This window comes from Chiloscyllium plagiosum, chromosome 4, assembly GCF_004010195.1.
Source record: "Chiloscyllium plagiosum isolate BGI_BamShark_2017 chromosome 4, ASM401019v2, whole genome shotgun sequence".
NCBI lineage: Eukaryota > Metazoa > Chordata > Chondrichthyes > Orectolobiformes > Hemiscylliidae > Chiloscyllium > Chiloscyllium plagiosum.
In genome coordinates, this window is record NC_057713.1 from 85,803,489 (window position 1) to 85,825,774 (window position 22,286).

General features: G+C 41.1%; 1 long non-coding RNA gene across 2 annotated transcripts in view; it reads right to left on the reverse strand.

The window, feature by feature from the left end:
- Positions 1–9,290, reverse strand: part of LOC122549173 — a 30,374-nt gene extending 21,084 nt beyond the window's left edge. Inside the window, exons 1-2 of one of the 2 annotated variants that reach the window (XR_006311444.1) lie at positions 9,026–9,290; positions 8,081–8,513 (exon numbers count right to left, since the gene is read on the reverse strand). This is a non-coding gene — a long non-coding RNA (uncharacterized LOC122549173). The other variant, XR_006311443.1, reaches the window with a different exon arrangement.
- Positions 9,291–22,286: the final 12,996 nt, after the last annotated feature.

The following is a 22,286-nucleotide window of genomic DNA, read 5'->3' on the forward strand; positions in this document are numbered from 1 at the left end:
TTAAACCTGTGCCCTCTCGTTTTGGACATTCCCACCCCAGGGGCTATTCACCTTATCCATTCCCCTTATGATTTTAGAAACATCTATAAGGTCACCCCTCAGCCTCCAATGCTTCAAGGAAAATAGCCGCAGCCTATAGGAAGGAGGCCAGAATTGACACAGTAATCCGAAAGCAGTATAACCAATGTCCTTACAGCAGCAATATGACCTCCCAACTCCTGTACTCAATACTCTGACCAATAAAGGAGAGCACCTTCCACACTACCCTATCTTCCTGCGACTCCACTTTCAAGAAACTATAAACCTGTACTCCAAGGTCTTTTTGTTCAGCAACATTCCCCAGGACTTTAGAATTAAGTGTATAAATTCTGCTTTGATTTGCCTTTTCAAAATGCAGGTCCTCACGTTTATCTAAATTAAACTCCATCTGCCATTCTTCGGCTCATTGGCCCATTTAATCAGGGTCTCATTGAACTCTGAAGTAGCCTTCTTCACTGTCCACTACACCACCAATTTTGGTGTCATCTGCAAACTTACTAACCATACCTCCTATGTTCACATCCAAATCATTCATATAAATGACGATAAGCAGTGAACCCAGCACTGATCCTTGTGGAACTCCACTGGTTTCAGGCCTCCAGTCTGAAGAACAACCTTCCACCACCATCCTCTATCGTTCTACCTTCGAGCCAGTTGTGTATCCAAGTGGTTAGTTCTCCCTGTATTCCATGTGATCTAACATGCTAACCAGTCACACCTCTTACTGAAGTCCATATAGATGACATCCACCATTCTGCCCTCATCAATCTTGTTTGTTACTTCTTCAAAAAATTCAATCTTGTTAGTGATTCACAATTTCCCATGCACAAAACCATGCTGACTATCCCTATGAGTTCTTGAAGTACATGTACATCCTGTCCCTCAGGACTCCCTCAACAACTTGATCACCACTGATGTTGAAAACTGAATCTAATTGAAATGTATGAGATTCTGGGGGTGCTTGACAGTGGAGATTTGGAGATGTTTTCCATTGTGGGGGAATCTAGCAATGTAGATAGTTTCATAGTAAAGGGTCATCCATTTCAGGTAGCATCCCTTGTTTATGAAAACCAAGTTTTGAGAGGGGAGATAAGGGGGAATATTTTCAGTCAGAAATTCTGAAAATCTGGAACATTACATGATAAAGGTGGTGAAAACTGATTCTATAGAAGATGCTTTAACAGATTATTACAGGGACTTAAAAATACAGGTTTATGCACATAAAATGGGATGAGATACTCAACAGAACAGCTTTATTCACAAGCTGATTCACACATGACAGCCCAGACAACCTCTTTAGAAGCTGCAAGTTTCAATGATTATAATGTTAACATGAACCAAAAACCAGAAACCTGAACTGTGCAGCTCCTGGAAGAAACAAATGAGTCTGATAATCATACACCCCACTAATTATTTATCCAATGCATCAACGAAGTTCAATGTAGATAGAGAGCTATCTTAAAACATTAGTTTCTCCAACACTTCTTGCCATCTGCAGTCAAGATAGCTGTGGTAGGTGACCCATTGTAAAAGCAGAAACAACAAGATGCAGCGGAATGACTCAGTTTGTTCTCCACCAAAATGCCCCCCTGGGAGCAATTGCCTCTCCTTCAACAATGCAATGAAGATGCTAACTCACTAGGCTTGCACTACATCTCATCATTCTACCCAAAAAAACCACAATGGAGCTCAGTTAGTTAATGTCAAACTTTCACAATTTCTGTCAGAAATTTCTTTAAATGACGCAAACAAACATACAACCATCTTGGTGTAGGTTACAGGGAAGCAATATGGGGATATGGTGGTGCGTTGGTCATGGCCTGGGTTCTCATGGAGTTGGCAAGACTGTTTGGAAGTGAAAACAAAGCCATTAGAACCCAATTCCAAGATTCCAAACTCCATTCGCAGCACACTCAACTTATACTGACCTGGTTTAAAGGAGCTGACAGGTGTGGATCATGAGTCCATACCCAGCACTCTGGATCTGCACAATTTCATTCCAGGATAAGCATTCTCATCGAGCTGAGCTAGCTTGTGGAAGACTTGTGGTTCAGGCCTCTTCAAAGGTGATGTGGAACAAGGGTCTGGAAGTAAGAATCTACTAATGACTATGAAACCAATGTTATTTGTCAGAAAAACCCATCTAGCTCACTAATTTCCTTTAGGAAAGGAACTCTGCTATCCTTACCTGGTGTGGCCTAAATGTGACTCCTGACCCACAGCAATGTGGTTGACTCTCAACTGCCCTCAGAAATGACCCAGCAAACCATTCAGCTGTATCAATTGCTACAAACTTTCAACAAAGAAATAAAACTGGACGGATCAACTGGCATTGACTTAGGCACCAGAAAAGACAACGGTAGAAACAGCCTTGATGACCCTGCAAAATTCTCCTTATAAACAACTCGGGCCTCGTGCCAAAATTGGGAGATCCATCTCACAGACGAGTGAAGCAACAGCCTGATATAGTCATATTCGTGGAATCACATGTGACAGACAATTTCCCAGTTCGCATTATACCTGGATATGTCCTGCTCCACCGGCAGGACAGATCCAGCAGAAGTAGTATAGACTGGTATATAGTTGGGAGAGAGTTATTTTGGAAGTCCTCAACATTCACTTAGGACTCCATAAATTCTCATGGCTTCAGGTTGCTGATTACCATGTACCACCCTCCCTCCACTAGCAAATTGGTACGCCTCCATGTTGAACAACACTTGGAGGAAACGAGGGTATCAAGAGTGCAAAATGCCTCACAGCGCCGGAGACCCGGGTTCAATTCCTGCCTCAGGCGACTGACTGTGTGGAGTTTGCATGTTCTCCCCGTGTCTGCGTGGGTTTCCTCCGGGTGCTCCGGTTTCCTCCCACAGTCCAAAAATGTGCAGGTCAGGTGAATTGGCCATGCTAAATTGCCCGTAGTGTTAGGTAAGGGGTAAATCTAGGGGTATGGGTGGGTTGCGCTTCGGCGGGTCGGTGTGGACTTGTTGGGCCGAAGGGCCTGTTTCCACGCTGTAATGTAATGTAATGTAATCTAATCTAAATAATAGAGACCAGACTTCAGCTAATTCAATTGACTCCACATGATATCAAAAAACAGTTGGAGGTTTTGGATACTGCAACGGCCATGGGTTCTGACAACATGTGGGCAATAATACTGAAGACATGTATCTTCTGTACATGTAGCCAATACTGTAGCCAAGATCTTCTAGTCCAGTTACAACACTGACATCTACCCAACAATGTGTAAAATTGCCCAGGAATGTCTTGTACTCAAAAACCTTGACAAATCCAAAGCAGCCAATTACTGCTCCATAAGTGCACTTTCAATCATCATAAATTCATGGAAAATGTCATCAACAGTGCCATCAAGCAGGATATGCTCAGCAATAACCTACTCACTGACACCCAGTGTGGGTTCCACCAGGGCCACTCAGCTCCTGATCTCACTACAGCCTTCATTCAAACATGGACTAAAGAGCTGAATCCCAAAGGTGACTTGAGAGTCACAACTTTTGACATCAAGGCCCCATTCAACTGAATGTGGCTTGAGGCAGCCTTAGCAAAGTATTAGGGGGCAAACTCTCCGGTGGCTGGATGATACCTAGGAAGATGGTTGTGGTTGTTGGAGGTCAGTCCTCTCAGCTCCAGGACATCTTTGCAGGAATTCCTCAGGATAGTGTTCTAGGCCCAACCATAGAGTAATAGAGATGTACAGCATGGAAACAGACCCTTCAGTCCAACACATCCATGCTGACCAGATATCCCAGCCCAAACTAGTCCCATCTGCCAGCACCCGGCCCATATCCCTCCAAACCCTTCCTATTCATATACCCATCCAAATGCCTCTTAAATGTTGCAATTGTACCAGCCTCACCACTTCCTCTGGCAGCTCATTCCATACACGTACCACCCTCTAAGTGAAAACGTTGCTCCTTAGGTCTTTTTTATTTCTTTCTCCTCTCACCCTAACCTTCTGTCCACCATAAAGTCAGAAGTGGGAATGTTCACCGATGTTCAATGTTCAGCACCATTCATGACTCCACGGGGGATACTGAAGAAGTTCATGTTCAAATACAACAAGCTGTGGGCAATATCCAGGCTTGTGCTGACAAGTAGCAACTAACATTCCATACCACACAAATGCCAGGCAATGACCATTTCCAATAAGAGATAATCCAACCACTTGACATTCAATGGTGTAACCATCACTGAATCCCCACTATCAACATCCTTGGAGTAGTCATTGACCAAAAACTCAACTGGACTTGCCACAAAGACATTGGTACAAGAAATAGTCAGAGTTATGAATACTGTAGTAAGTACCCCATTTCTTTACTCCCCAAAGCCTGTCCACCATCTACAAGACACTAGTTAGGAAGTGTGATGGAATATTCCCCACTTGTCTAGATGAGTGCACCTCCAACAACACTCAAGAAGCTTGACCCCATCAGGACAAAGCAGCCCGCTTGACTGGCACTACATTCACAAGCATCCATTTCCTCCACCACCAATACTCAGAAGCAGCAGCAATGTGCACTATCTACAAGATACACAGCAGAAATTCATTTGAGGTCCTTGTCATCACCTTCTGAACCCATGACCACTTCCATCGAGAAGGACAAGGACACTAGACACATGGGAATGCCACCATCACTCCAAGCTATTCACCATTCTGACTTGGAAGTGTATTGCCAATCCTTTACTGTGGCTGGATCAAAATTCTGGCATTTCCTCCCTAACAGCATTATGGGTCAACAGCACATTGATTGCAGTGATGTAAGAAGGCAGCTCACCATCACTTTCTCAAGGGCAGCTAGGGACAGACAATAAATGTTGTCTAGCCAGCATCAGTCCCATGAGTGAATAAAAATTAGTAAGTTTCAAAGGTCTTACCCATCCTCTATGGCACTGTCCACACTTCATGCCATGTGAAGGCATTTTCATGCCCATTCAGAAACTATAAGCACATGACTAATGTCTTCAAGGCCAGATGTCTATCAGTCTGTTGAAAAAGTTACATCCCAGGGAGAACATTGCCTGATTGATAGCTCTTACTCAACAATCTACTCTATCTATCAATTGCACATTTATTTTTCTTTTCTTTCTTATATCCAGAAGTACTCTTACATGTTTTTTCTTTCGTCACCAAATTGCCTGTTGTATGTTTTCACCTCTTAACCACCTAAAGTAAATCATTTGTGTTCTCCAATTGATTAATTTACATGCAAAGGCTGTTAAGGGCAATGCGAAGGTGAGGGAAAGGTAGGGAGAGGATGAGGAGGCTTGCACAATCTTTACTTTACATGAGATAAAGAGATGTCAGGTGCTTGCAGTTAATGCTATTGATACTTCAAAAAGTTTTGGTTGGTTGAATCAAGATCTGTGGCAAAGTTATATTTTTAAAGAAATCAAAAGTTAGGAATGAATAACTGTTTTTACAAATACCATTGTTACTAAATGTTCAGTGATTCTACAGAGTATGTAGAGAATGAAAGAGCATGGAATTGTCATTATCCTCTACATACTCTGTAGAACCACTGTGTGTGGAGGTTTGTTGGGAAGATTAGGTGGCATGCATTGGCATTATTGAGGCTGGAGAACTGGGGAGTGTATGGGGGCTGTAAGGATGTGAAGGGTGGATGCTGGAGGGCTCTTCTTTGTTTCTTTGTTATTATAACAATGGGGATGAAATCCTAGAGCACCCAAATGGGCCTTTGAAACAGTCTGCCACAGCAACAAGCAACCTTTGAACTCTTTAAGGGGTGGTATTGTCACCCACAACCTCAGAATGAAAAATTTACTGCAATTTCCTCCCAAGGTATAAATGCTGAGTTGGGAAATATTAATGGTTTATGGGTTATTAATCCAGAGAGCAAGGTTAAGGCTCTGGGAATGTGGGTGCAAATCTCACTCTGGAAGCTGGTGGGATTTCATTTCAATTTATGGTTAAATCTGGATTTGCAAGATTTTCTCAGTAATGGTGACCATGAAACCATCATCTGTTGTTATGAAAACCCATCCAGTACACTAAGATCCTTTAGAGAGGTGAACCTGCCATTCTTACCTCATCTGACCAACTAATGACTCCAGATCCACATTCATGTGATAGACAACTAACCACGCTCTCAGATAGCATCGCAAGCCACTCAGCTCCAGCCAGGTGAGGATGGCCAACAAGAGCTGGCCTTGACAGTGACCTTTATCCCAAAGAAAATAAAAATCTAATTAATATGTACTAGCACTAAAGAGGCTTGTGAGACCCAAACTTTACAATTGCATGAAGCCTTAGAAACATATGCTTGAATACAAGGAAGATCTCCACATCAAAGGAAATTGTGGGAAAGCCACCGGCAGAACAAAGATACCGCATTTTCACAAAGAATAAAGATAAAGAAGCAGTATCTATTGGACAGATGCCCGAAAAAGGGCTAGGCCAAATATGAGCTGAAAGATTTTAGAGTGCATCATTTCATATACTATCCTTTCTACATTTGTGCAGTCAGCTTGATTAAGAAATAACAAATCAAATACAGCAAACTTGTTAATTCTGCTTGCTTTGGATGATTCTAACTGAAAGCAAGAGTTGAATGGGTTTATACATTTGGCTTTGTGTTTATTATTTGTTCCACATTTGTGACTCCTGATTCCTCTCGGAGTCAATCTGATGCTCAGCAAACATGATTGGTTACTCTGCAGATATGCGACCCCTCTGTGACTTTGCTGAAAAGTGTGAAACTAGAGATACAGCTCCAGTTAAAAAAAAGTAAAACTTGGAAATTAATGCAGTGGTTATCGTGGTGCTCCATTTTGAGTATACAAGATGAGTCAAACCATCGTGCATCACTTGATGGTTTTATTGGTCTTTCCTGTGTATGATTTGTTAAATACAGCCTAGTGTTAGAGAGTAAGCCACAGTTAGGTAAATATGTCGAGGCAGCTTTTGGGATGCAACAATGGGAAACTCATTCTGGATCACAGCTCGGGATCTTCCTTCCCAAATGTGACTACCAACACTCAACAGTCCAGGACCACACATCCGCAGTAGTCACTTACACCCAGACATTGCCAACATCTGTGGAATTATGGGCTTCAGAAGAACAGGAGTGATGCTGGAGAAGGAAAAATAAAGCCACAAAATAGATAAGCCATTTTGTGATGACTGTATCCAAACGCTGGATACCATGACTGGTTGAGCTCAGTAACATGCACATAGGCAGACACTAATAACTATTAAACCCAGTATTGTATAATATAACTACTATGAACAATCTAAATGAACAGAGCAGTCTGACATTTGGTAGAGTACTATAAATGCTAATGTCTAGTGTGGTAACAATTAATCAGGTCAGCCTTATGTCAGTACTGCTCCTCCACCCATCACCTTGTGTATCATTTATTTAATAGAGAATCCCCTCATCATAGCCTCTGCACCTTACTGATAAACGTTGTAATACTATGACATTCCTCACTTGCTGAAGGCTACCTTCCCTGGCTGAGCCCCAATGTCAATAACACAGGAATGTACTTCACAAGGAGCTTGTATTTGATTGTGAGCATGATGTACTGAACTGGAATCTTTATTACCATGACATCAATCAGTATAAATCTGCTGACTGACTGGCTGCTGTTAAACTAAGGTTCAGCTTTAACTAATGTGCATAATTCAGCTGCTTGCCATCATATGCATCAGGCAACTGATTTCACTAAGTCAATTCACTCTTTCCCTCACGTCTAAGCCTGGCTTTGGGCATAAAAAGGGAAGAATCTGTTGTAAGCTGGATGTTCTGGAACATGTTAAAAAAAGGAATCTCTGAGCAATGATGAATCAGAACTCAGAGATACAACACACAACTGAACTGCCCAGAGGAGAAACAGCCATCAGTCTTTGTCTTATATTTAAGACAACCCTTTAAAATTTTTATTGAAAACAATTTAAATCCAAAATTGTGATCAGAAATTCAAGTTACGTTTTAAAGTGCTAATCAAATGAACTAATAAGAATATTCTACATTTTATTCAAATTGCTTTACACCATATTTACCCTTTGAGGTTTTCGTTTTGCAGGAAAAGCGTACTGCACAGTTCCTTTCTTTCAGTGTCCTCCAGCTCTGCACAGTTTTTTTGATTCTAACCTAGTTCTGACTATGGCGAAGTTAACAATTGTCAGACAGTAACATCCAGTAGATCTAGGCTGTCGAATATCGAGCACTGACTCCCAACCAGGCAGTTGTAAGCTGAAGTCTCAGGGTTGTTCATTGTACAAGCCGTCTGCTATGGTTGGCTGAAAGGCAGTCAGGTGTCAGCGAGATGACTATGTGGAGCTCCAAGCGAAACTCGGGAACTGCCTCACTCAGGAGATGACTTTAGAACTTCAAATAAAAACATTTGATTTGTCCCCCACCCTACTTCCCCAAGGCAGCAGCTTGCTGTTCATCAGCCAAGATGATTATAAACCCCAGACTGTTCATAGCTTTCTGAAATAGAAAATGTGATGGTTTTATCATAAGAAGTTATGGAAGAGAGGACGAGAGAGAGTTATGGGCATTCAAATCACACTACTTTACAGAGTGAGCTAAATAAAAATCATTTTTAGTTTTGATTAAAAATTCTGAGGTGAAAGACATAATAATTACAAAACAATTGGAAATGCACCACCTGTAAGGGAAAACCAATGTCTAATCCTTGTAGCTTTATAACATATTCTGTGTAGAATAACTCAACATGTACAATATCTCATTTAAAACACAATTTGTATGAACATGTGCCCAGTCTGACCCTACTGGACTAGAGTCTGTCCCTTTGAAAACAAAACATGCAGCCGTGCCATACTCTTACCATGTTATATATCTGCTTTGTTGCACACAGCAATTTCTGACCTGGGGACTAAAATTGAAGGATTGAATAAAATCACTACATTACAAGACATAGTCTTTCAAAAAAAAAACTTAAGTAATAGAATATAAATCTTTATTAAGAGACTACCAACCATCTTCTTTCATTTTGCATCAGCCTATATCTGTTGCTTCCTGTTAGATTGCAGATGAAATAGTATTCTAACAACCTCTCTTCAATTCATGATCAGATAAGTATGCCACTGATGCTTACTGAAGAAGCTTCAGCAGATAGACAGCAAGCTGCTCAGATTTTGCATTTCCAGGTTAGGTACTTCGAGCAGCAGAGGTCACAAAACTCCTCCCTCACGGGACCCTTCTCCAGTTAGCAATTCAAATGGTGCTCAACTCAGACTTGCATTGACTCACCACAAGCAACCAACCAGCTTCCCCGTCCTTTCACAACTTAACCAGTGTTCGTGAATTTATCTTGGTCTACGTCACCTTTCCTTTCCAGAGAAATGACCTCTGTATTTTCGTGCACAAGTACTTGTCATCGTTTGCATTCAAGTGTCTATTTTTAAAACTGAAGACCCGCACTTTAAATCTCACCCTGAATGGCTCGTGCAATGCATCTGTAGCCTTCACTGCCCACACTCAAGCTCACCCATGAATCATATTCTGCACAATCTGCATTCGACATTGTTTTTCTCGTCCTGCAGACTGCTCAATTGATTTTTCCATCAGTGGTTGATTTTTGTCTCCTTGTGTGTCCCGGGAACAGACCCAGAAATGAAAAAATGCAGACGGCACGTTTGCATCAGAGCAGAGCAGCTGACTGCAGATGCTTGGTTCTTCTGATGTTGGCTGCGTTCCTAAATATGAATGGACTGCAGAGCCACTGACAACTGGCAGCGCTATAGGCCTGAGAAAATGTGGAGCTGGAATCTGCTGTCAGATTAAAGCCCCCATGATGCAGCAAAGTCAATGCAGAGACCAGGTCTGAGACATTTGCACAGTGCAATATCTGGTATCCATCAGCCCCAGTGTGTCTATGGAGACTGAAACACAGCACCGAATTTAACAGTGACTTGTTCTAGCTTAGAAGTAACAAAAGATGCTAACGTTAAACACTTAAGCACCTATTCTGTGGAGTTTTAATGAATTTATTTTGACGGCAACTAAGTCATTTTTTTCTCCAATCTATCCTTAAGACGTCAGATTGCTGAAGGACTCAGTTTTTCCATTATGCTAGACACTTTGAAAATAGTATCCTGCAGTGGAGACGTTTTCTGGTTAGGAGGTGTGATTGATGGGGGTCCTCCTCAGCACCAGTTTGGCACTTGTATTACAGAGCTGATGGTGAGAAGCTTGAAAGAAGGAAGCACTTTTATTTTGTATTGCATGACTTTGATACATCCCAAAATGCTTTGCGCATTATGCAGTACTTTCAAAGCATAGTCACTGTTGTAGGAAAAATGGGCAGACAGTTAAGACACAGAAAACTCCCAGAAGCAGCAATGAAATAGTTGCCAAATCATCTGTTTTAATAATATTGACTAAGAGTGAATAGTGGTCTGGAATGCCATTCTTCTTCAAAATTACACCACAGGATCAATTCATTTCTCAAAAGGTCAGATGGGCTCTTGTTTTAATGTCTCATCTGAAAGATAATACTTCTGACAATGTAGCCCTCCCTCAGTACTGCCCTCGGTTTTCAATGTGGATTTTGTGCTCAAGTTTCTCTTCTGGGACTGAGTACGTTGCCAACCAAGTGTCAAAGAATTCGCCACTTCATCTTTTCAGATACCTGGTCTCTGCATTCACTTTACTATGTCATGGGGGGCTTTATCAGGGCGCATGCTGAACCCAGCCATCCTTTGTGTATAGCAATGCTGCACAGTGGGTTTGCTGTGAATGTGTCAGCAAGAGTCTATGTGAAGGTATGGACATAGCTAAAAAGGTCTTCATGAGGCAGTATGGACAGACTCATCTTTAACATCAGGACCAGTCAACACGCTATCATAAACAGGTGTACGATGGCTTTAGATTCTATTGTTTTAGAACCACTGTTGGTAATCACTGCACAAGTAGCAGAGATATATTGTTGGGACAAGATCATGTCATCTTCATGACTTTCCTGTTCCCTGCAAAGAATCTTCAGGTACTTTTTGTTGTAGAACTAAGTGTTTTAATTTATTGATAGCTTCAAAGTGATACCAGCTTTCTGGATAATGCCATTAGTTCCAGCGAGTGATTGACAGAAGCAGAAATAATCCTAAACCCCGGTGAATAGTGAAATCGGTTTGCTCACCGAGCAGGATTCCTCTCACCTGAAAATGGATTTGGGCAAGGCCCAAAGCTGCAGCTAAACTTCATCGAGTGTACAAATGACATTATGAACATGACAGACAAGTTAGAGTTGCTGATTCTCCTTGGTCCGGACTGAAACTCTTTGTTTCTGAGCCTGGATCTAAAAACAAATGTTTGCGTATCTAATGTTACTGTTCTGTTTTGTTTGTGTGGAAAAATAATGGCACAAATATTCAAGAACCAATTGCCAAATTTTTTTTAAAAATACAGACAAGCTGTTTAGAGTATGTTTAGGCTTGAATGAAATTCATAGATGCATAGATGGATCACTCTATAGAATGTAGTGGGTTTTATATAGTGGTGGTGTGACAGTGAAACAGGAAAGCCAGGACATTCCTGATCAATAAATTGCATACTCCAATTGTGAATATTTTAATTCAATAAAAAATTCCCAGTTGATATTCATGAATAAATGACTCATAATGTTATATCCAGTCATAAATTAATTTTTGTTTTCATTTTTCCTTGGGGGGTTTCACTGGCAGGGCTAACATTATTGCCCATCCCTAATTGCCTGTGAGAAGTCAATGGTCAAATCCCTGCGATGCATGTGGAATGTGCTGTTGGGAGGGGTGCTCCAGGATTTTCGTTCAATAGCAGTGAAGGGACAGCAATACTCTTCTTAGTCAAAATAGTGTGTGATTTGGAGGGGAATTTGCAATCAGTCAGGTTCCTATCCATCTGCTGCATTTGTCCTTCTAGGAGGTAGAAGTTGCAGGTTTGGGAGACACTATTTTAGAAACCATCGCAATTTCTTGCAATTATACTTTGCAGCTGGTACATGCTGCTATCACTGTGGGCTGAAGATGGATGGACTAGATGTTTAATATGGTGGTTGGAGGTACCAATCAAATGGGTCATTTCCTGATATATTTTATTTGCAAAGTACACTGGAAAATGAAATTTTGGAACTCAAAGGAAAAATAGGACTGTGCAGACATTTGTTGGTTACTCAAGAGTATGCAATTTTTTTGAAGAAACTTGACTTGATACTTTTGAGACACAAATTGGCACCAGATTTCTTTGGGTTGAAAACAAAACTGGGAGATGATGAGGACTACGGATGCTGAAGAGTCAAAGTCTATAAAATGTGGAGCTGGAAAAGTACAGCAGGTAAAGCAGCATCTGACCAGCAAGAGAGTCATCATCAGGACTGGGGAGAGGGAAGGGGGCTGAGAAATAAATAGGGCGGGAGGTGGGGCTAGGGGAAGGGTAGGTGGAATGACGATACGTGGGCGAAAGTAGGAAATGATGATGATAGGTCAGTGGGAATTGTGGAGCGGATAGATGGGAAGGAAGTTGGACAGGTATGTCAGCTGAGTTGAAAGGTTGGATCTGGGATGGGGTTGGGGGTGGAAGGGAGATTTGGAAACTGTTGAATTCAATATTAAGGCTATATGGTTGTAGGCTCCCTAAGTGGAAGATGAGGTGTCTTTTTTCCCTTTTCCAGTTTATGGGTTTGTTTAGGCAGTGGAGGACTGCCCAGCAATAGCAGTTTGTCACAGAACTAGGGTGTGGGGGGGAGGGGGGGGCAGTGGTAGGGAATTTTGGACTGAGACCTCTGAAAGCCTTCAAGCGAGTGAGACTCTTATTCTCTCTGTGAATAGAAAAGACTTGGCAAAGAAAGAAAACTTCTTACTCATGTGAAGACCTAGATCCAGCTGAACCAACTACTAAATTAAAGTTTGTCCACAGTCAACAATGTGATATAGTAAAAAGAACTGTGAAAACCTCACCTAATTCAATCCCTTTTGATTTGGCTTTTTGATCCACAGGTTTTATTACAGTTTCCTATATTTTCCAGCCTTGATATTCCTGAAAAGCTGTTTGTCTTGTCTATTTTGTGAATGAATTTGTGTATTTGGATTTAAAGGGCGTTAAGTTTAAGTTGACATATTAGTAAGTATTAATCCATCTAGCCAAATGCTAGATGGTAAGTTTCTTTTAATCAAAATGTTTTTGTTTCGTTGCTCAATGATGAAACTTGGCAGGTTTTATCATCTTAGATGGTGATCACAGTCAGCCATTAAGCATCCTAGTGTTTAAATTGGTCCAATTTCACATTTGTGATGACTATGAAATTGTGGGGCTTGACTTCCAGCACACTATTCTCATCAGGGCATAACACCTTGGCCTAGATGGTATTAAGCCTCTTGAATGCTGTGGCTAATGTCCTTATTCAGACAAGTGGCGAGTATTCCATCACACTCCTGACTCCTTCAATGTAGATGGCCAGGCTTTCATGAGAGACAGGAGGTGAGTTACATAATATAGAACTGCCAGCTTCTGATCAGCAGTTACAGCCATAGTGTTTGTATGACTGGGCCAATTAATCTTCTGATGCTAGAGCTTCCATTGATCTTTCAAAGTTGTCTAGATTTTAGCTTGTTGCAGTTTTTCTCTTCTTCCCTTCTCTCCTCATTGAAGGTGTTCCAAAACCTCTCGAAAAGGACAAGCCCACATACTGGGTGTTAGTATGTTTGTAGTTAAGCAAGTTAAGTTTAATTCAAAACTTTGTCGGGCGTCTCCATCCAACTACAGGAATGGGAACACTATGCTCTTCTAAGCTGGGGAGTCCCAAATTCAACCCTGTACCCGAGATCAGTTGAGTCAGTACAGATTGTAAATTGAATCATGTGACCTTTCAGCAACTGCATATCCATTTTTCTAGGAAAACTCTCCAGATAATATTAAAATGAAATTGGGGAAATAATTTAGATGGGAGTTGGGGGTGGGGGAGAGGACAACGTTGAATGGAGCGATGATCTTGTTCATCTTCAGATGATGAAGCTGAAAATTACCAAATAAATCTCTGGGAAACCACTCAATGGATCTCCATTTGGTTCTATTCATTGCAGAAGATGTCAGTGTTTCATTTTTCCAACTTTAAATCATATCAGACAAATACTGATTGGCAATATTCTCCATGAACGAGCTTTAAGAAGAAGTGACCTGAGGAACAGGGGGAGTGGATAAACCACTTCTTAATTCTACTTTGTCATTGAATTGATCATGACAGATCTATATCTTAACTCTACTAACCCATTTGGTTTCCCAAACCTTAATACCTGTCTCTCAAAAAACCTATCAATGTATTTTAACAATGCAACTCATTTTTTTAAAGCAATCGGTGTAACAGGCTGCCAAAACTTGCAAGAGTCACAAACCTCTGTCCAAATTCTCCCATTAAGTATTTTCAGGAGTTGATTGAACTCTATTTAGTTTCTCACTGTGAAGTTTTCCAAAGTGAGTGTGTATCATTCTTTATCTGTGGGTCCAGTGCCCAGGAGATCTCTCGGAACTGTCATGAAATATCCAGGGCCATTAAATCCGCTAGGCAATTGTAAACATCATTTCAGAAATGTGATTACAATTTCCCTGCAGGGATTTTGCACAGAAACTCTTTCCCGCTCTGCTGACCAGAACCACCATAAAACACACCCAGACTCACCAAAACCTCCTGAGCTCCACCAAATCTCCACCATCGAGTTGCTCCAACAAACCTGCCATCTCCGAGATGTTTCACTAGAACACCACCCCTCTCCCCGTCTGAGGTGTTCCGTCAAAACCCCTGAGTTGCAAGTGAGTCTGCAGGCCAGATTTCAGGGAGACACTGGCTTATGGACCAAGAGAAGGAGATGAGACTTAGATGGCGGAGGGTAACTGTGTGTCAGCGCTGTGTCGGTTTTGGGGGCAAAGGATAATCAGGCCTTCAGATTCTTCCCAGTAATTTTTCTTTCATTTTTAAAATGCAAAAAGGGATGCAGGAACAGTGGAAGCTGGGCAGAGATCATTGAAGGTGGCAGACTAAATATTGAGAACAGTGAATAAAGCATATAATCAGCTGTATTAATAGCTTACAAGAGCAAGGAGGTGATGTTGAGCTTCTATAAGACGCTTGCTCGACGTCAGCTGAGCTATTGTGTGCAGTTGTGGGTGCTAAATTACAGGAAAGGTGTGTATGCATTGGAGAGAGTGCAGAAGCAATTTACAAGAATAGTTCTAGGAATGAGAAACTTCTGTTATGAGGATGGACGGAAGAAGTTGGGTCTTGCACAGAAAGCAACTGAAATGAACTTTCATAGATGTTTTTAAAATCATGGGCAAGCTGGATAGATTATATTAGGAGAAGCTGTTCATACTTGCAAAAAGTACAAGAATGAGACGGCATAGATTTAAAGAGATGTGAAGTAAGGGTGATGTGGGTAGTTGGGGCATGGAATGCACTGCCTGGAAATGTAGTGCAAGCAGGTTCAACTGAGGCATCAAGGAAGTATTGGGTGATCAATTGGATAGAAATAATTTGCAGGGGGTTTGGGGAAAAAGCAGGAGATGACCATTGGGTAATAAAGCTCATTTGCAGAGCCAGTGCAGGCATGGTGGGCCAAATGGCCTCCTTCTGTGCCATAACAATCCTGTGATTCTCCACCAAAACCCCTGAGCTCCACCAAAACCTTCTAACCTTCTAATGTAGTCATTCCAAGACCAACAAATGTTCTGTACAGTTTGTGAGCTTCTGAAGCAAGATCAATTAGAATGGCAAAACTTCCAAGATTGCTCTATACTTATTAAGGGAGGTTTTTAAGGTGTAAAAAGCAAGTCCTGGTAAGTGGAATTAAGATACTGATTGTCCACCATCTAACTGAATGATGAGACAGACTTGGAGCCCTGAATGATCTATTCCTGTCCTCTGTCTCTAAGTTGATGCAGAGACAAGACTTATTTCGAGGCTGGCTTTATTGTATTGACAGAAATTCCATTGCACCATCCAAAATGTTGACAAGGAAATGTCCCCAAAAATATCTAGATTACAGTCTATGAAGGGACAGCTCAGAACTGAATTGCACAATGACATTACTACATGTCAGCATGTCCCATAGTCATATTATAAATATAGCCATGTGGTGAATCAGTGAAAGTTGCACATTGTCATTCAACAGTGCACAGGCCAAAAGAAATCCTTCCTGCATTTTCAATTTAGTCAGATTGTCACCATTAGGATCATTTATGAATTTTAATTCATTACAGACTCTTTTCATTATGAAAGAGCACTTACCTGACACTTATATTCTCATATATTCTTTATTGATATTTTTGCTTTAACTACAAGCCATTTACTCATTCCCCTTTTCATAAAATGCAGGAATAACTTTGTTCCCTTCCTAATTTGTCACAGTCCTCCTCACTTTTGTCAGTTTTGTTCAGGCCCACAGAGCTAGTACCATCTGACTACCTCAGCAATGGTCAACAACCAAGAGCACACAGTTGTTCTGAAGGCAGAGGGGGGTAAGGTGGGTTAGCTAGTGGGTGGTAATCAAAGTTAGTCCTCACCTTCTCCTGGCTCCCAATCATATAAGTTACTGTCAAATTATCAAGTTATGTTTTGGGACAGCATCTCTAATCTAGGGTAAAATGATAAAATTCAGGGGCTGGAGAATGAGAATAAAGAGAACAAAGAACAATCCAGCGCAGAAACAGGTCCTTTGGCCCTCCAGGCCTGCACCTCCACATTTTGCCCTTCCATACTAAAACTGCCTTCACTTACATGGTCTGTATTCCTCTACTCCCTTACTATTCATGTATTTGCCCAGGTGCTTCATGAATGCTGCTTTTATGCTTCCACCACCTCTTCTGTCAGCGTGTTCCAAGTACTCACAATGCTTTGTGTGAAAAATTTGCCTCATACATCTCTTGTAAACTTCCCCCCTGCACTCTGAACCTGTGTCTCCTAGTAATTGACCCCTCCACCCTGGGAAAATGCCTCGTACTTTCCATTCTACCTATGCCATGCACAATGTTATAAACTTCTAATAGAATGCCCCTCAACGTCCTGTGTTCCAGTGAAAACAAACTCAGTCATCCAACCTTTCTTTATAGCTAAAATCGTTCTGTACCCTCTCCAAAGCATCCACATCGTTCCATCAGTGTGGAGACCAGAACTGCATGCAATATTCCAACTATGGCCTAAATAAAGTTCTATAGAGCTGCAGCATAATCCTTTTCCTCAATGCCCCTTCCAATGAAGGCAAGCATACGATAGGCCTTTTTTACTACCTTATCTACCTGTGCTGCCACCTTCAGTGATCTGTGCACCTGCACACCCAGACCCCTCTGCATATCAATACTCTGCACTGTATAATTTCCACCTGTACTTGACCTTTCAAAATGCATCACTTCACATTTGTCTGGATTAAACTCCATTTGCCATTTTCTGCCCATGTCCCCAACTGATCTATGGGACTAGTTAGGTAGCTCTTTCAGTAGCCAGTGCAGACACAATGGTTCAAATGGCCACCTTTTGTACATAAAATCCTATCATTCTACGTTCCAAAGTTTGCCAACAACATGTCTGGCTGAGAGGTCTATTAAAGATGAAAGGAAGACACAGATTGCTTTGCTAAAAGATACATGTAAGGAGCTCACACTTGGAGACTGTCCCAGCAGATACAGTAAACAGATTGGTCGACTCCAAAATCCCAGGAAGATATTAAGAATGCCAGATTGTAAAGAATTATGCTTTACATCCTGACATGCTTGTCCCTTTTCATCTAAGATAAAGAATTTGAGTCTCAACAATAGCTAATCAGCACTTTCTTCCTGGATACAAGACCTATGAGTTTCATGTTAGCGCAGGTGTAGGCTTTGAGAGGGGAAAGGTTTCTAGGATATTCATAAGGCCATAGAATATAAGAGCAGAATGAGGCCATCTGACCATCAAGTCTGCTCCACCATTAGATCGTGGCCGATATGTTTCTCTATCCCATTCTCCTGCATTTTCCCCAAAACCTTTGACTCTCATACTAATCAAGAATCTATCTATTTCTGTCTTAAATATTCTCAATGACTTGAACCCACAACATTTGGCAGTATATCCCTGCACTTGTATTCTGGTCTTCGCAAAATGAGTGTAACATTGCATTTGGCTTCCTAACTGCCACTGAACCTGCATGTTAACCTTAAAAGAATCCTGAATGAGGATTCCTGAATCCCTTTATGTTTCAGATTTCTGAAGCCTATTGCTGAATGGCCTCAAGCTATTCTCTCTCTTTTAGATTTTGTCAAAGGTTTCTATGGTTCACCATTCAGGAATGTGGGTGCGGACTCAAGGCCAAATTTGGTGAGGAAATGAAATGAGGCTGAAGGATTTGCCTACCTTGCACTAGACGGTGAACCATCAGAAAATGCCCTCACCAGTTCTAGGGTTAAAATTTGCCACGTTGGGAAAGGAAAGGAACAAAAATAAACCCTCAGGAATTGAAAACCACTTTAGACTGTGTTCAGGAAAATCAAACGATGACTTAATCAGACAGTGCACAGAATACCAGATGGAATGGAATTTTCAGTTATGTTAGAAGTAAAAGTAGAATGCTCTGATTCGTAATTTAAAGAATGAGGTGTCTACAACCAGCATTTCCTCTCATTTTCATTCCAGCTGTGTGGCTCTTCAAGGTTCGTGTATGGCAGAAACGTCCGGTAATGGAAGCTATCTGGAAGATGAGCGTGACAATAGACAATAGACAATAGGTGCAGGAGTAGGCCATTCTGCCCTTCGAGCCTGCACCACCATTCAATATGATCATGGCTGATCATCCTTAATCAGTATCCTGTTCCTGCCTTATCTCCATAACCCTTGATTCCACTATCCTTGAGAGCTCTATCCAACTCTTTCTTAAATGAATCCAGAGACTGGGCCTCCATTGCTCTCTGGAGCAGAGCATTCCACACACCCACCACTCTCTGGGTGAAGAAGTTTCTCCTCATCTCTGTCCTAAATGATCTACCCCATATTTTTAAGCTGTGTCCTCTGGTTTGGCACTCACCCATCAGCGGAAACATGTTTCCTGCCTCCAGTGTCCAATCCTTTAATAATCTTATATGTCTCAATCAGATCCCCTCTCAGTTTTCTAAACTCAAGGATATACAAGCCCAGTCGCTCCAGTCTTTCAGTGTAAGGTAGTCCCGCCATTCCAGGAATTGACCGTGTGAACCTACGCTGCACTCCCTTAATGGCCAGAATGTCTTTCCTCAAATTTGTAGACCAGAACTCGGATGACGGAACCTTGGCTTGGCTGTACGCTGCAAGAACTGTGCTTAGTCAAGAGTGCTATTAATCTGTTTGTTGTAGTAATCATTTTAAAAGATAAAATCTTGTCATATCATCCTATTAGCAATCAACTGCAAGTTCAATTTTTCTTTTTTAAAAGTGATTGTTCTCTACAGGGATCAGAAACACCATTTTCAGAGAACCATCCAATTAAGTCCCATTCTCCTTTTCTTTCTTCAGAACTCTGCAATTCTTTTCCTGCTTCTGGATTAGTGGTGCTGGAAGAGCAACAGCAGTTCAGGCAGCATCCAAGGACCAGCTTTATTCCTGATGAAGGGCTATTGCCCGAAACGTCGATTTCGCTGCTCCTCGAATGCTGCCTGAACTGCTGTGCTCTTCCAGCACCACTAATCCAGAATCTGGTTTCCAGCATCTGCAGTCATTGTTTTTACCTTTTAATTCTTTTCCTGCTTTGAGTCTTCAATTGCTTTTGAAGGTTGCTACTGAATCTCTTTCCACCACCTTATCAGGCAGCCCAATGCAGATCCAAACCACACAATGTAAAAAATATTGTTTTCCTCATGTTACCTCTGGTCCTTTTGTCAATCACCTGAAATTTATGCTCTCTGATTATCTGCTCTTTATCCATTGGAAACAGTATCCCTTAATTTACTCCATCCAAATGCTTTGTGAATTAAACACCTCGATCAAACATGTTCTTCACCTACTCTGCTCTAAGCAGTTGTGATTTAGCTAAGGGGAGTTTAACTCTGCATGTCTACAGCTGTCATGGGAGTGCCTCTTGCTGACACACTGAAAAAGCTGGAAAATATTCCATTCCCTAGCAAGAACATCCTTTACTTGTATGCTCATTACATTCATGCACACTGAAGGAAAAGGTCACTCACTTGTAAGATTAAGAAATAATGGACAAGCCACCCAGAATAACATTGAAGAAACATAGTTATCGACCAACTGGGGGAAAAAAAACAATCCCCATTATCCAATTATGGATAAATTAACATCTTAATTCACAAAAAATCAATACATGTGCTGTGACCTCTCATGTTAAAAGGAAACCTTTACGGCCCACAGTATGTATTCAGCTTTTCATTTTTTTTATTAATAGGATCCGTATGGATTTGACAGCACACTGTTTATCAATGTGCAAACCCTTTTCTATATTGTACTTAAATTAAATCTCGCACCCCTTTTAAAAAAAAACCCTTATGTTTATTTATCAAGGAACTGGAGCCAAAAATGCCATCTGTTTTCATGTTATCCCTGATTCTGTTGTTATAATGTACAAGGAATACACAAGAATGGACTGACTGAGTACAATTAAAGTAATTTTTTAAATATAAATTTAAACTGTTTGAAAGATAACATTAACTCATTAAAGCATGGAATAGGAGCGTCACTCTTTCCACTGAGGCTAGGATTCATAGACTGGGAAGTGCAGCATTACACAATAGGTCAGTACATCCATTAGCAGTTTTAATCATACATCCTGCTCTTATAAAGACATTTGTTAGCTTTCACCTTGCTGTCTGCTGATGCTGCTTTGGGCCAGCTGTTTTTTCAGGTCATTCAGCCTTGTGGGAAATTAAAATTCAATCAAATCCTCTAGATGGGTCTAGACGGAGATATCGATTGCTGATTACCTTGCAAACTGGAACTTACACAGTCTGCTTTAGCAGCTGGCAGATACTGCAGCTTCTTCCCAGCACACACATATCTATGAAATAACATTTCCAGTGTCAGGCACTGGATCACAGGGCAATACAACAGTGGCATTTCTGCCTTTAACCTATGAATAAAAATGCCCCAGAACAACACAATGGAAGTTCTCCCTAGTTGTAAGGGTCTGTTAGTATATGAACGGACATAGGTCTACAGGTTTGAAATAACAGTTGCATTGGTCACACTGTTTTTGTGGAAATACCTTTTATTTTGTTGACATGTAGAGATTGTTTGGGTAGATATGAGGATGATTCTGCATCTAACCATTTGATAGTTGTGAGTGCTTGCTGAGGAGATTGCTTGCTGAGGACACTGTTTACTTCAAGCGCAAGATGCTTTGGTATGGAATGCACTGTCTGTGTCCTTGGTAGCTTACCCTTCTCTTCAATTCCCCCATGTCTTTGACAGACACATTGTTTTGCCCTCAAGCCTCTCAAATCGCACTAACACATTAAGAGGAGGTTGTTGGCGAATTCATAATGAATGAAGAGATAGTTGAGACTCTGAATGGGCTAGAAAGTGTTACAGCAGAGATGATAGAAAAACTGACTGCATTTAACGTTGGTAAGTCCAGACCAGATAGAGTCACATAGTCATACAGCATGGAACAGACCCTTCGGACCAACTCATACATGCCAACCAAGATTCCCAACTAAGCTAGTCCCATTTGCCTGTGTTGGGCCCATTTCCCTCTTAACCTTTCCTATCCATGTACCTTATCTGCAAATCCCTTGTTAAAAGCATAAACTAAGAAACTACAAGCCTGTTTGTTTAATTTGAGCAGTCGGAAAAAGATTCAAAATGGCAATCAAGGAAAAGTTTAAATTTACTTCACAATCATGCATTAATTAAGAAAGGCCAGCAGGGATTTCCTGAAGATAATTCATGTTGTCCCAACTTGAGGTTTTCATGAGGTAACAGAGAGATGTGATAAAGGTATTGCAGTCAATGTGGTGTACGTTGACTTCCAAAATGTGTTGATGTGCCAGCAACGTTTAAATAAGACAGAGACATCTTGAATAGAAGGTTGGCTGAGAGGCAGAGAAACAGGAAACAGAAAGGAATATTCAACTGATGGTTTTTGGACCGGAGGAATGTTTATAATTAGTATAATCAAGGATCAGTGTTTTTTCTTTATTATGTATTACTGACCTAGACTTGGGGGAACAAGCACAATGTCAAAATTTGCTGAAGACAGAGAACTTGGTAACATTGTGAATTGAGGAGGACATTGATAGATTTCATGAGGTGAGAGA